Genomic DNA, 14,975 nt, shown 5'->3' with positions numbered 1-14,975 from the left:
ATGAGGACACAAGAATACTATATCTTGCATACTTCTCCAAGAATTCATGGCAACTTGCGGACCTGGCCACCGTCCAAACCTAGATTAAATGATCCAAGGATACCTTCTGCGAGCTCTTTTTGGAAGACGGCGGTGACCTGCAGACCTCACCATCGTCCAGCTACTCCCCACGGATGGATGCGGCTCCCGACAGATCTCACCGGAGGCCTGCCGCTCCCTTGCTGGCTAGAGATGCGGAGGAGAGGATGGAGCAGCAGCGGTGGGGGATTCCTCTGTCCATGGCGCCCAACGCCGGGCGCCATGGAGGAAGGTGTTGATGCAGCTCGGTGGTGGCATGGCGGCCAAACCAGGCGCGTCGTTGGCAGCCCGTGCCAATGACAGGCCTAAGCCACAACCAGCACCGTCAGCTCCTGCAACCGAAAACAAAAAATGAAGCGCGTCATCCACACATGAACAGAATCGAACCACACCAGATCAAACCGAACAGGAATAAAAAAATGAATTAGAAGCTGCTACCTAAGCAAGGACGGAGAGGGAGTCTAGAAGCTGCTACCTTTGAGGCCGACGCCGACAAGCCCCGGGACGGCGGCGTCTCCGGAACGAGCAGGTCGACCTCCTGGTCGCCGGCGCCCCCGCGGCAGCGTGCAGCACCGCGCCGTGGACCGGCATGATCGACGGAGCCGCGCGCGCCGTCGAATTGTCGACACAGGCTGCGTCGACGAGCAGGCGAGTGGCGCCGCCGTTGTGGCTGCTGCGCGTCGAATCCTCTTTCGTCTGCGAGGATGGTATTTTCTTAACCAGAAGTAGAGCAATGTAAAATAATGGAGCTATTCTCCCAAAACAGGACCTGATCAATAAACATTAGTGTAAACATTTCCACAATAGGAAAAAAGAAGCAAACTTTAGCAAGCAAATATTACATGAAGGGGTTTCAATAATTTGAACAAAAAGAATTACATATGAAGAAGAAAGAAGAAAAAGATTCCTGATCACGTCAAACCATGTGTGCATCATGTATGCATTAAACAGAGGAGCTAATTACTACGAGAACACTTCCATCAACGGTTAGCACAATACCGGATCACCAATCACAATACTCACTCCGAAACACAAAATATTTTCCAGCAAACTAAGGGACACTAAATCTTACATATACAGGTGCAATCAAGCAGTGCAAACTACCTACACCACTACAACATGTCCATAGGCAAGCAGGAGAGCCACAATCAGCACGGACGGCTACTGCAACCCAACCGTGGCGCATATGGACGTTGTAATATCAATGGAACCGAACCACACCAAACATAAACGAACAGGAAATTGGCAAGTCACCTTGCAGATCACGTGCTACTCCTTCTGGAGGCGCTACAGGCTTCCATTTAGGCAAAACTGCAGTAGATTAACGAGATACTAGGGATGATACAGAAGGTAAGTAAAAAAGGATTCCAACTGAAGTCCAAATGAGTAAAGTCTTCGGTCTACCTTGCCACTGGGATTACTGTCACTGCACTGCCATTTCCACACCATTGCAGCCAAGAGACAAAAGTGCAGTCCCGTTATTTGTATATAAATAAGGACAACCTACTGAGGAAACAAATAAAGCACATCATTCTTCAAAAATAAGCATGATCCATAAGGATAATGGGCAATATTCAAGAGTACTAGAAAGAGCTCTAAAGTGGGAAAAAATGACCATGGATACTGTAGCCTATCTACTTGACAACTCAACAACAAAAGTGAAAAACAGATCAAATGTGGTAGTGTTCTCTTATTATTCATGCCATCATTAGAATCAGAACAAAGCAAAGCTATTCTCCCCAACCAAAACTACAAGCACAACAAATAAGAGATATTTCTCCGTAAATAAAAAACCTATCATCAGAATCAGAACATATAGATCAAAATCAATCGCTGAGATGACACCAACAGAGCTATGAGAAATCACATCTCTTCGCAAGTCCATAGAATTTCCAAGAATAAATCAAAGATAACCAAAACATAAGTGACACCATCTCAAAACACATACAGGTCCATCAACTAAATATGCGTTAGAAGAGACCTTATGTTCTATAATGCTTCTACCGGAGACAGGTGTAGCACTTGTTATGTATACTTATCAGTCCTTCCACCATAAATAAATAATGATAGATATGAAATGTTTTAATCTAATTCCTTAGCCAAGGGATCAAATTAAAGTAGCCATACAGATGCACTAAGCAGGTTAGATAAGCAGTTCAAACATTATATTCCTATGCTAAAAATGGGCAAAGGTAAGCATGCAATGACTAAATCAAAGAACAACCGTATGCTAAAAAATTGTATCCATATGCATACCATATCAATCAACGATTAGCACAATACCGGCCGACCAAACAAAAAAACCGCAACACATCATATTTTCCATTAAAAAGAATGACGATAAATACAAAATACACTGATGGAATCGGTGGAAACTACCTACTACACCACTCAACATGTTGCTGGGCAAGCGGGCGATCCAAAATCAGCATTAGCAGCTCCTGCAAACCAAACAGAAACGCATCAGGACATTATCCCCACATCAATGAATTGAACCACACCGAATCGAATCAAGATGGCAAGCTAACCTTGCAGATCACGTACTACTACTAATTCTGGAGGTGCTCCAGGCTGCCCTTGCCAGCCATGGCGAAACCCTTGGAGCACAAAGAAACTCGAATAAGATCATGTACTAGTATGAAATCTTCTCCTAATAGTCGAATCAGCTGTTCTGCCGAAGCAAGGACGGACAGAAAATCTCCCTCAATATCTGCAACAGCAACTCACCTGCCACCAGCAGCACAACTCCTCTGCCCTTCAGCAGCATCAGTTCTTCTCCTCTGCAAAGAGAACAAGATTGTCATACTTCAACTCTGAACCTGGGACTGTCGTATGCTAAAGTTCTTGATAATAGTGAAGGTTTAATGAACTCGAAATTGTGCTCACAGTATGGCGTCATTGATTAAGTGTGACATTTATCAAGAATCACTATTAACCAAGTTTAGTGATATAACTGAAATTCCTTGCTGCATTAATTTTCAACTGGAGGTTGCAGGATTGATTTAATTACAGCATTGCATCATAGAAACCGAGTTTTTCATTAGAAGTAAAAAGGTGAAGAAACTACAGCAGCATGTAATGTGAGCATTTAAAGGAGAAACTAACCAGTATAGTGAACACACTTCTGGTATTTTGAAGAAATAATTTACACCATTGATGGTATTGATAAAGCGCTAACTGAGAATTACAATAGACATGCAGCAACAATTTATCTTTGTAACTCTATATTTCGGCAATTAACTATTTGATTCCAGTAATGAAAACTAGTCCAGTTCACAGAGAAAATTTCAGTAATTCAAACAAGTGCAGTTCCGGTAATGAAACAGGGAGTACATCATTGGGAAATTCAAACAAGTCAAGATCATTCCTTGCAAGTAAATCATGCACTGTGTAAGAGTAGAAATAATTTGTTTGCAAGTAAAAAACAAATGATTTGCTTGTATGCGCAGTTCCAGAACATCGTGTTAGCTCGGAAACCAAATTGTACTACTCTAAATATTGACAGGCTGACATAGGCGTATTGTTAAAACAAGATATACATGCTAGCAGTAGCAGAATCCAGAATGTCATGTTAAATTGATTCTTTCATTTTGCAGCAACTTAATTATCATTGTTTGATGGTTCGAAAACGACACCGAGATCAGTAGGTCAGTTACGACAAATTGTATATATGTTTGAAAATCATAGGAGAAGAATCAACCTTACATATGAATTGGTTTAGCAAATCGTAGACAGTAGTGCTATGGAAAGGTCAGTTGGTAGATCTTGCAAGATAGACAAGAAACTTCACTCCGGCGCGGTGCACTCTCTTGGTGACGATGTCCGCGATCTCCTTGGACCCTGAATCCAAAGAAACAACTCTGTATGCTCGTCAAAGTTAACAACTACTCCCTCCGGTCCTATTTAATTGACTCGGATTTAGTACAACTTTGTACTAAATCCGAGTCAATTAAATAAGACCGGAGGGAGTAATTAACAACAACAGAATCTGAAGCCGACCTAAGAACATATTAAGAAGAAACTATATCGAGATGAACAAACCTACAAATCATGTGAAGTACACAGACGTTATAACACGAGACATGAGAACACAAGAATACTATATCTTGCATATTTTTCCAAGAGTTTATGGCAACTTGCGGACCTGGCCACCGTCGAAACCTAGTATAAATGATCCAAGGATACCTTCTGCGAGCTTTTCTTGGAAGACGGCGGTGACCTGCAGACCTCGCCATCGTCCAGCTACTCCCCACGGATGGATGCGGCTCCCGACAGATCTCACCAGAGGCCTGCCGCTCCCTTGCTGGCTAGAGATGCGGAGGAGAGGGTGAGGGAGTGGAGGGATGGAGCAGCGGCGGTGGGGGATTCCTCCGTCCATGGCGCCCAACGCCATGGAGGAAGGTGTTGATGCAGCTCGGTGGTGGCATTGCGGCGGAAACGGGCGCATCGGGGGCAGCCCATGCCAATTACAGGCCTAAGCCACAACCAGCTAGCACCATCAGCTCCTGCAACCCAAAACCAAAAATGAAGAGCGTCAGGACATTATCCACACATGAACGGAATTGAACCACACAAGATCAAACCGAACAGGAATAAAAAAAATGAATTGGCTCTCCCTGCGCGGCAAGGATTTCGAGGCCCGGCGAGGATAGCTGTCTCTCAAAAGCAATATATTTGTTGCAGTACCAAACAGCTATCATAGCCTGGCAAGGCTATAACTGTCTTAGCCTAGAATCCAAATGCACCATCCAGACATCAACTCGCAATAGAACCGCACCAGATCAAACCGAACAGGAAATTGGCAACTCACCTTGCGGATCACTGTGCTACAACTAGTTCCGGAGACCGGAGGTGCTCCATGCTGCCCTTGCCAGTTGCCGGCTACGGCAAAACCCTGGGCGCACAAAGAAACCCGAATCAGATCACGCACTAGTACCAAAGCTCGTCCTAATAATAGTCGAATCGGCCGCTCTACCTAAGCAAGGACGGAGAGGGAGTGTAGAAGCTGATACCTTTGAGGCCGACGCCGAAAAGCCCCAGTACGGAGACGTCTCCGGCACGAGCAGGTCGACCTCCTGGTCGCCGGCGCCCCCGCGGCTGCGTGCAGCACCGCGCCGCGGAACGGCATAATCGACGAAGCCGCGCGCGCCGTCGAACCGTCGACACGGGCTGCGTCGACGAGCAGGCGAGTCGCGCCGCCGTTGTGGCTGCTGCGCGTCGCATCCTCTTTCGTCTGCGAGGATGGGGCTGCGCTTGGGGTGGTGGAGGAAACCGGCGGCGGCATGTCGACCTGGTGCAGGGGGGAGGGAGACGGCAACCAGCGTCGATCTGATCCAGGCGAGCTGGTCGCGCGCCGAGGGATGGTGGGGAGAAGGGGCTAGAGGAGATGAGGAGGTGCCGGTGGTGGGGGGAGAGAAGAGACGGCGGCCGGTGGTGGGGGAGACGCGGGGACGGCGTGCCGGCGGCGACGGGGCGGTGGTTGGGGAATGGCATGCGATGGGAATGATGACCCAGTCCAGAATCCAGAATACTGTAAATCCCATAAATAAATGGAGGAGGCGGCGTGATTTTCGTTTTAATTATTAATTCATGATTAATTAGTCCCAGAGCTAATTTCTCGGGCTGTGTTTTGGCACTTTTCTTGGGGGCTTGATCCATGCGTTTATGCCTATTGACATTTTACCTCCCAGCAATAAAATAGCTACCTAAAATTATGAAGAAGATTCTCAAGAAGGCGGATTATTTGCTGAATCAAATCTCTGCCGCTGGAACGAGAAACCAACATTAACTATTATACCTAACTAATCATCCGGAAATTCTGTTTAGCCCAAAAATGATCCCGCTCCGCATGAACTCTCAATTGTTTTGCCTAGCTATACTTTGTTTTGAAAAAACGGAGGTGTGCGACGAAAGTAATTCACGAATTATGTTTCCAGCCACAAGAGTTCATTCATCTGCTAGCCAGTCAAGGATGTTATTAATCACGTAAAAAATGATGTTGTTAATCCATGCGATTTTCCTACACTACACACATATCATCATATGTGATTCCTTAATGATGGAGCGTTGCACGTAGGTAGTACACCTTTCTTGTAGGAATAACTATCTATGACCTAATCAAAAGCATATCAATTCATCTAGTACTCCAGCTACACAAACTTTAGAAGCTCTAATGGTTAGGGTTAGGCGACACGACCAGACTGCACCACCACTCGCCCTCCCTCTCCCAGTCCCCCACCTCCATTCTCCGCCGTCCCCGAAGGTCACGAATGGCGAAGCACGACCGGTGACGACGACAAGGTCTCTCAACTTATTAATGGATGGTGTTTCTTGGTTGGCAGGCAGGCGTGTTGTTTCTTTCGGATATATTTGGACGCTGGATCATCCTGGACGGTTGAGATCACCAATCCGGGTGAGGCAAATCCTGTATTGAGATTAGCTACAAGCCTGCAACGAGGCCATGCGAAGCCCGTGCCAACTTACTAAATTAGCAATTATTAATGGCATGATTAATTATTCCTGACTACCAATGCACACGCTAATTTCTCGAGTTGTGCTTTGGCAGTTTTGTTGGGGGCTTGATCCATGCAAAAGGGCTCACGGTAATTATGGTACAACATTGACTACAACTTTTGCCTCCCAGCAATAAGAGCATTAATAGCAGAATTCTCAAACTGATCAAACCCTCAAAATAACTGCTTTTTTGAAGACCGAGGAAGAAAATTAGGGCGGAACAGAGCCCTCAAACCCTTAAGCCCTCAAAAAAATTTGAAGACCCGGCCCTCATTTTTCATCCCAACCTGTACGAACCCTGGTTGAGGGGCAAAATACCCACGCCCCTTAATCTGGTCAACGCACGCCGTGGGAGGGAAATATCCCTCCAACCGCTTGAGTTCCTCCTTCCCCCCTGCGCTGCCGCCGGCCCGATTCCGCCTCGCCCAGCGCCCCGCCTCCGCCTACCCCCGAGCCGAATCGGCCGCCGCCCGAGCCGAATCGGTCGTAGCCCCTCCCCGCCTCCGCCTGCGGTCGAGATGCCGCCGCGCCCTGTCGCGCTCGTCCACCGGCTACCACGGCGTGCAGCTCCGCCCCTCCGGCCGGTTGGCCGCCGAGATCACGTGCGGCGGAGAGCGGTTTTGGCTCGGGACTTTCGAGTCGGCGGAACTCGCCGCCCGCGTGTACGACGTCATGGTGTGGCGTTACGATGGCGCCATCGGGCCATGGAACTTCTTCGACATCGACAACCTCGCGTCGGCGGAGTTCGTGACGCCGGCGTTCAACGTCGTTACCCGCGCCGAGGAGCGCGCCGTCCGCCGGGAATACATGCAGATGTCCATTCGCAACCGCGATGAGGCGGACATGGCTGCGGAGGATCCCGATTGGTGCGACAAGATGGTCGTGGAGCTGTAGGCGGAGGATGCCACGCAGGAAGCCGCCAAGAAGGTCGCGCATGCAGGCGTTGTGTTTCTTTGGGATATAAATTTGGACGCTGGATCATCCTAGATGGTTGAGATCACCAATCCGGGTGAGGCAAATCCTGTATTGTGATTGGCTGCAACGAGGCCATGCGAAGCGTCCCAACTTATTAATGGCATGATTAATTAATTAGTCCCGACTAGCAATGCACGCACTAATTTATCGGGCTGTGCTTTGGCACTTTCCTTGGGGGCTTGATCCATGCAAAGGGCTCACGGTGATTATGATACGCCATTAACTACTCCCAACAATAATAGCTACGTAAAATTATGGAGAAGATTCTCAAGAAGGTGGATTATTTGCTGAATCGCTGCAGCTCGAACTCTCAATTATTTTGGCTCGCTACTTTGAAAAAACAGAGGCGTGCGATCAAAGTAAGTTTCTAATTTTGTTTTCAGCCACAAGATTTGATTCATCTGCTGGCCACTCCACGAGGTTGAATCCATGCATTATTCTTCGGCTACGTACATATCATCGTATGTCGATTCCTTAAGCAGGGGATGGTGTCGTCTAATCCATGCATGCACCTAGTAGTATATAGTATGTAGTATCTTGCATGTACTCCTTGTAGGAATAATGCCTTTGACCTAATCAAAAGAATATGAATTCACCTAGTACTCTACCTATACAAACGCTAGAAGCTCTAATGGTTAGGGTTAGGCAACACTGGAGGCGACCAAGACATCACCACCATTCACCCTCCTTCTCCAAGCCCCCCCCCCCCATTCTCCACCACCACCTGAGTTTACGCAGGACAAAGCATGGGCGAGGCTTCTTCCCGACGGTGGTGTGTCGGAGCCAAGATAGATGTTCTCCACGATCTGTTTCCAGCCACAATACTTGATTCATCTGCTGGCCCCGTCAACGATGTTGTTAATCACGTAAAAAATAGGATGTTGTTAATCCATGCAATATTCCTACGCTACACACATATCATCATATGTGATTCCTTAAGGCTCTTATCTGCAAATTCTGGAAAATCATTTTATTTTAGGTTGTTTTTTAGTTTCCACGTGTGTTGCTTCATGTAACTTGTTTTTCCTTTAATAAGATACATGGTTGCTCTCAAAAAAAGCTCGTGGGACTCTTGGCAAGCTCAATGTGGCAGCCAGGTAGTGTCGGGCTCGCCTCCTAGTTATTGGTTTTACCAAGGCCAGTGGATGAGACCAGCGTGCATGCGACGCTGGATGAAGCTTCTCCTTGGCGTGTGGAAGCTACACACCAAGTAGGATCCATTGAACATTGGTCATTGCACTAGGAATGGATTGGCTAGTGTGCTGGACCGATCTGGTGCACATGCATGCACATGGCCCCACTGATTTTTTTGTCTACAAATCAAATCTTGTGCAACTCGAGAGGTCCAAGGTATTTTGCTACGTGCTACTCCCTTCGATCCAATAGAAAAATGTAAGAACCATAGTACAATGTTAGTTTACAATTTAGCCCTTCTAAAATAAAAATGAACTACTACGTCTAGCTTGCATCTCGCCCATCTCCGTCGCATCTCCCACATCTTGCTGGCATGTCTCTGAATCGCTTGCTCCAGCTAGCTTCTGGCCAGATCGCTTGCTTTTGACCAAATCGCTCCCTTCTGGTCGTATCTCTAGCTAGCTTCTAGCCAGATCTCTACCACGTCCCAGACTTGGACGGAGGAGGGGCCTCTTCTCCGAGCAAGCTCTATGCCAGGTCCTCCTCCACACCAACTCCTACTCTGGCCAACTCCTCCTCATCAGTGGCGGAGCCAGGATTTTTATATCGGGTATTCGAAGTTAAATATTCAAACACAGCAGCATAGTATTTGTAGGGTCGCAATAAGAAGAACAGAACTACAAAGCGTCATCCCACATATGTTTCAGATCACTACATCTGTCTTGCTTCTGCGTGTTCTTCATTTCACAAACCTACAAATGATGTTTTTATAACTAAGTAAGAATAATTTCGATTGGAGAAAATCAAAGCAGAAATTATAGTTGACATAATTATTACCGTGGGTGACCTGGCTGATCGGATCACCTGCAGTCCCTGACGGGTTGTGTTGATGAACTGAAGTACGGGACGGATCAACTACTTTAGAATCGGATCACTCACGATCAAACAAAAAGGTTCGGATCACTTGCGAAATCACGGACTACAGAACTGAACTTATCACCTGCAATATTGGTACCCTTCGCGGCAGAGAATGTGGCGGAGCGACGGCGTGCGGGAGGGCGCCTGGCGAGCAGAAACGGTCAGCGGCACGGGCGCACAAAACGCCGGCGGCTGAGATCGATCGACGATCGTGACCGACGGGGCGACGCGTGAAGGAAAACGAACTGACAAAGAGCGGTTTGCGTCAGGGGTGGGGGTCGATTCGATGCCTCTGGTGGCTTGGATCCATGACCATGAGGTCGATGCAAGCCCAACATGAAAAATGCGCGGAGAAAGCCCAAACTGGCCCAGGTTGGAACGGCCGACTCGGGAGGGCTCTGGACTGTGCGATTTTTCGTTTTTTACGAGTCTAACACGTACAGAAGAACACTCATATGTATACAAATACATATAGGAGCTTATATACTGAAAAAACTTTACAAAAAATATTGGGTATTCATTGCATACCCATGAATAGTTCTAGCTCCGCCCCTGCTCCTCATGCCTAGACTGCCTTCACGCCTCTAGCCAGCTCCTCCTCAAGCTAGCTCCTTCTCTATGCCTCACATTCGTAGTGTGCATCTGCCCCTCGGTGCCACTGATAGATGAACCTAATGCAGCAACATCTTCCTCCTACGCCTTTGGATCAATATCAAGTACTCCTGCATAAGTCTGAGAACAATTCAAACTGCAATTCCAGTTGATTAGACTTGAGTAATTCGAGAGTTCATTATAATTCTATTCAATTTAGAAATATAGATGGATTAAAACTGCAATACAAGCTGCACTTGATGAGTCAAACTAGCACTTGACAGAGAAACAAACATGAAAACAAAGTATGTTGTTATCTTTTGGCATTTAGTTCCACCATGTTGGACCTCAGTTGCTCCATGTACCTTGAAATCACCATGAAGGGGTTTAACATGCGAAGATAATGCAAAAAAATCTAGTATTTACATGGACAATTTAAAACAAAGATCGCATATATTCCAATATTTGCATGGAGTGGTAAAAAGGCTAACACAAATTAAGATGTGTCTTGTAGAAAAGCACACATCAACAACAACTCACATCCAAGAACAACATAAGTATACACAAGCATTGGAAGTAGTTTATCTTTGTGTAGATGCACATAGGTAGATCACGTAGTATGTACTAAATACAATTTTTTTGTAATGAGCAAAGTCAAACCTTTACCACTAACTAACTAATATCATGTGCTAAAGTACTTCCAACATCAAGCGAGGTGGGTAGTCTAACAAGTTGCGGCTAGATCCATTGGAATGTCCGGAGTCCCTGCCCTCACTTGGTGCTCCAGGCTGCCCTTGCCAGCCATGGCGAAACCCTTGGAGCACAAAGAAACTCGAATCAGATCTTATACTAGTATGAAATCTTCTTCTAATAGTCGAATCAGCTGTTTTCTACCAAAGCAAAGACGGAGAGGAAATCTCCCTCAAGATCTCCAACAGCACCTCACCTGCCATCAGCAGCACAACTCCTCTGCCCTTCAGCAGCATTAGTTCTTCTCCTCTACAAAGAAAACAAGATTGTCATACTGCAACTCTGAACCTCGGACTGTCGTATGCTAACGTTCTTGATAATAGTGAAGGGTTAATGAACTCGAAATTGTGCTCAGAGTATGGCGTCATTGATGAAGTGCGACATTTATCAAGAATCTCTATTAACCAAGTTTAGTGATACAACTGAAATTCATTGCTGCATTTCAACCGGAGGTTGCAGGATTGATTTAATTATAGCATTGCATCATAGAAACCGAGCTTTTCATTAGAAGTAAAAATGTGAAGAAACAACAGCAGCATGTAATGTGAGCAATTAAAGGAGAAACTAATCATTATAGTGAACAGACTTCTGGTACTTTGAAGAAATAATTTACAACATTGATAGTATTGATAAAGCACTAACTGAGAATTACAATAGACATGCAGCAACAATTTATCTTTGGCACTCTATATTTCAGCAATTAACTATTTGATTCCAGTAATGAAAACTAGTTCAGTTCATTGAGAAAAGTTCAGTAATTCAAACAAGTGCAGTTCCGGTAATGAAAGCGCAGTAGATCATTGGTAAATTCAAACAAGTGCAGTTTCTGTAATGAAACTGGCAGTAGATCATTGGTAAATTCAAACAAGTCCAGATCATTCCTTGTAAGTATATCATGCACTTTGTAAGAATAGAAATAATTTGTTTGCAAGTAAAAAAACAAATTGTTTGCTTGTATGTGCAGTTCCAGAACATCATGTTACCTCGGAAACCAAATGGTACTACTCTAAATATTGACAGGCTGACATAGGTGTATTGTTAAACCAAGATATACATGGTAGCAGCAGCAGAATCCAGAATCTCATGTTAAATTGATTCTTTCATTTTGCAGCGACTTAATTAGCATTGTTTGATGGTTCGAAAACGTCACCAAGATCAGTAGGTCAGTTACGACAAATTGTATGTATGTTTGAAAATCATAGGAGAAGAATCAACCTTACATCTGAATTGGTTTAGCAAATCGTATATACAGTAGTGGTATGGAAAGGTCAGTTGCTAGATCTTGCAAGATAGACAAGAAACTTCACTCCGGCGCGGCGCACTCTCTTGGTGGCGATGGCCGTGATCTCCTTGGCGCCTGAATCCAAAGAAACAACTCTGTATACTCATCGAAGTGAACAACTAATTAACAACAACAGAATCTGAAGCCGACCTAAGAAGTAAGAACATATTAAGAAGAAACTATATCGAGATGAACAAACCTACAAATCATGTGAAGTACACAGACATTATAACACGGGACATGAGAACACAAGAATACTATATCTTGCATACTTTTCCAAGAACTCATGGCAACTTGCGGACCTGACCACCGTCGAAACCTAGTGTAAATGATGCAAGGATACCTTCTGCGAGTTCTTCTTGGAAGACGGCGGTGACCTGCAGACCTCGCCATCGTCCAGCTACTCCCCACGGATGGATGCGGCTCCCGACAGATCTCACCAGAGGCCTGCCGCTCCCTTGCTGGCTAGAGATGCGGAGGAGAGGGTGAGGGAGTGGAGGGATGGAGCAGCGTCGGTGGGGATTCCTCCGTCCATGGCGCCCAACGCCATGGAGGAAGGTGTTGATGCAGCTCGGTGGTGGCATGGTGGCAGAAGCGGGCGCATCGGGGGCAGCCCGTGCCAATTACAGGCCAAAGCCACAACCAGCATCATCAGCTCCTGCAACCCAAAACCAAAAAATGAAGCGCGTCAGGACATTATCCATGAATGGACACCATATCAAACCGAACAGGAAATTGCAGCACACCTTGCGTGTCACATGCTACTAATTGTTCTGGAGGCGGTACACGCTGCCCTTGCCGGCCATGGCGAAACCCTAGGCGCACAAAGAAACCCGAATCAGATCACACACTAGTACCAAAGCTCGTCCTAATAATAGTCGAATCAGCTGCTCTACCTAAGCAAGGACGGAGAGGGAGTCTAGAAGCTGCTACCTTTGAGGCCGACGCCGACAAGCCCCAGTACGGCAACGTCTCCGGCACGAGCAGGTCGACCTCCTGGTCGCCGGCGCCCCCGCGGCTGCGTGCAGCACCGCGCCGCGGACCGGTATGATCGACGGAGCCGCGCGCGCCGTCGAATCGTCGACACAGGCTGCGTCGACGAGCAGGCGAGTGGCGCCGCCGTTGTGGCTGCTGCGTGTCGAATGCTCTTTCGTCTGCGAGGATGGGGCTGCGCTTGCGTGGTGGGGGAAGCCGGCGGCGGCATGTCGACCTGGTGCAGGGGGGAGGGAGACGGCGACCGGCGTCGATGTGGTCGCGCGCCGAGGGATGGTGGGGAGAAGGGGCTAGAGGAGATGAGGAGGTGCCGGTGGTGGGGGGAGAGAAGAGACGGCGGCCTGTGGTGGGGGACGGCGGAGGGCGCGTGCCGGCGGCGACGGGGCGGTGGTCGGGGAATGGCATGCGATGGGAATGACCCAGTCCAGAATACTGTAAATAAATAAATGGAGGAGGCGGCGTGATTTCGTTTTAATTGGTTAGCATGTAGGCGTTATGTTTCTTTGGGGCATTTCTGGACGCTGGATCATCCTGGACGGTTCAGATCGCCGATCCAGGTGAGGCAAATCCTGTATTGTGATTGGCTGCAACGAGACCATGCGAAGAATTAGCAATTATTAATGTCATTATTAATTAGTCCCAACTAGCAATGCACGCCCTAATTTCTCTGGCTGTGTTTTGGTAGTTTTGTTGGGGCCTTGATCCATGCAAAAGGGCTCCACGGTGATTATGGTACGCCATTCATTGACTACTGCTTTTGCCTCCCAGCAATAATAACTACTACTATACCTAAAATTATGGAGAAGAGGCGGATTATTTGCTGAATCAAATCTCTGCCGCTCGAACGAGAAACCAACATTAACTATTATACATAACTAATCATCCGGAAATTCTGTTTAGCCCAAAAATGATCCCGCTCCGCCTGAACTCTCAATTGTTTTGACTAGCTATACTTTGAAAAAACGGAGGTGTGCGACGAAAGTAATTCACCAATTCTGTTTCCAGCCACAAGACTTGATTCATCTGCTGGCCAGTCAAGGATGTTGTTAATCACGTAAAAAAAAGATGTTGTTGATCCATGCGATTTTCCTACGCTACACACATATCATCATATGTGATTCCTTAATCATGGGGCGTTGCAGTAGGTAGTACTAGGCTAGTAGCTATGTAGTAGCTTTGCACTTATACCTTTCTTGTAGGAATAACGTCTATGACCTAATCAAAAGCATATGAATTCATCTAGTACTCCAGCTACACGGACTCTAGAAGCTCTAATGGTTAGGGTTAGGCGAGACACGACCAGACTGCACCACCACTCGCCCTCCCTCTCCCAGTCCCCCACCTCCATTCTCCGTCGCCGCCGAAGGTCGCGAATGGAAAAGCACGGGCGGTGACGGCGGCGAGGTCTCTCAACTTATTAATGGCTGGTGTTTCTTGGTTGGCAGCCAGGCATGCGTTGTGTTTCTTTGGGATATATATCTGGACGCTGGATCATCATGGACGGTTGAGATCACCAATCCGGGTGAGGCAAATCATGTATTGTGATTGGCTGCAACGAGGCCATGGGAAGCATCCCAACTTATTAATGGCATGATTAATTACTCTCGACTAGCAATGCACACACTAATTTCTCGGGGCTATGCTTTGGCACTTTCCTTGGGGGCTCTATCCATGCAAAGGGCTCCCCGTGATTATGGTACGACATTAACTACTCCCAACAGGTGGATTATTCGCTGAATTG

Source organism: Lolium rigidum, chromosome 2 (assembly GCF_022539505.1).
Source record: "Lolium rigidum isolate FL_2022 chromosome 2, APGP_CSIRO_Lrig_0.1, whole genome shotgun sequence".
Lineage (NCBI taxonomy): Eukaryota > Viridiplantae > Streptophyta > Magnoliopsida > Poales > Poaceae > Lolium > Lolium rigidum.
Note: the sequence above shows the minus strand (reverse complement) of the source record.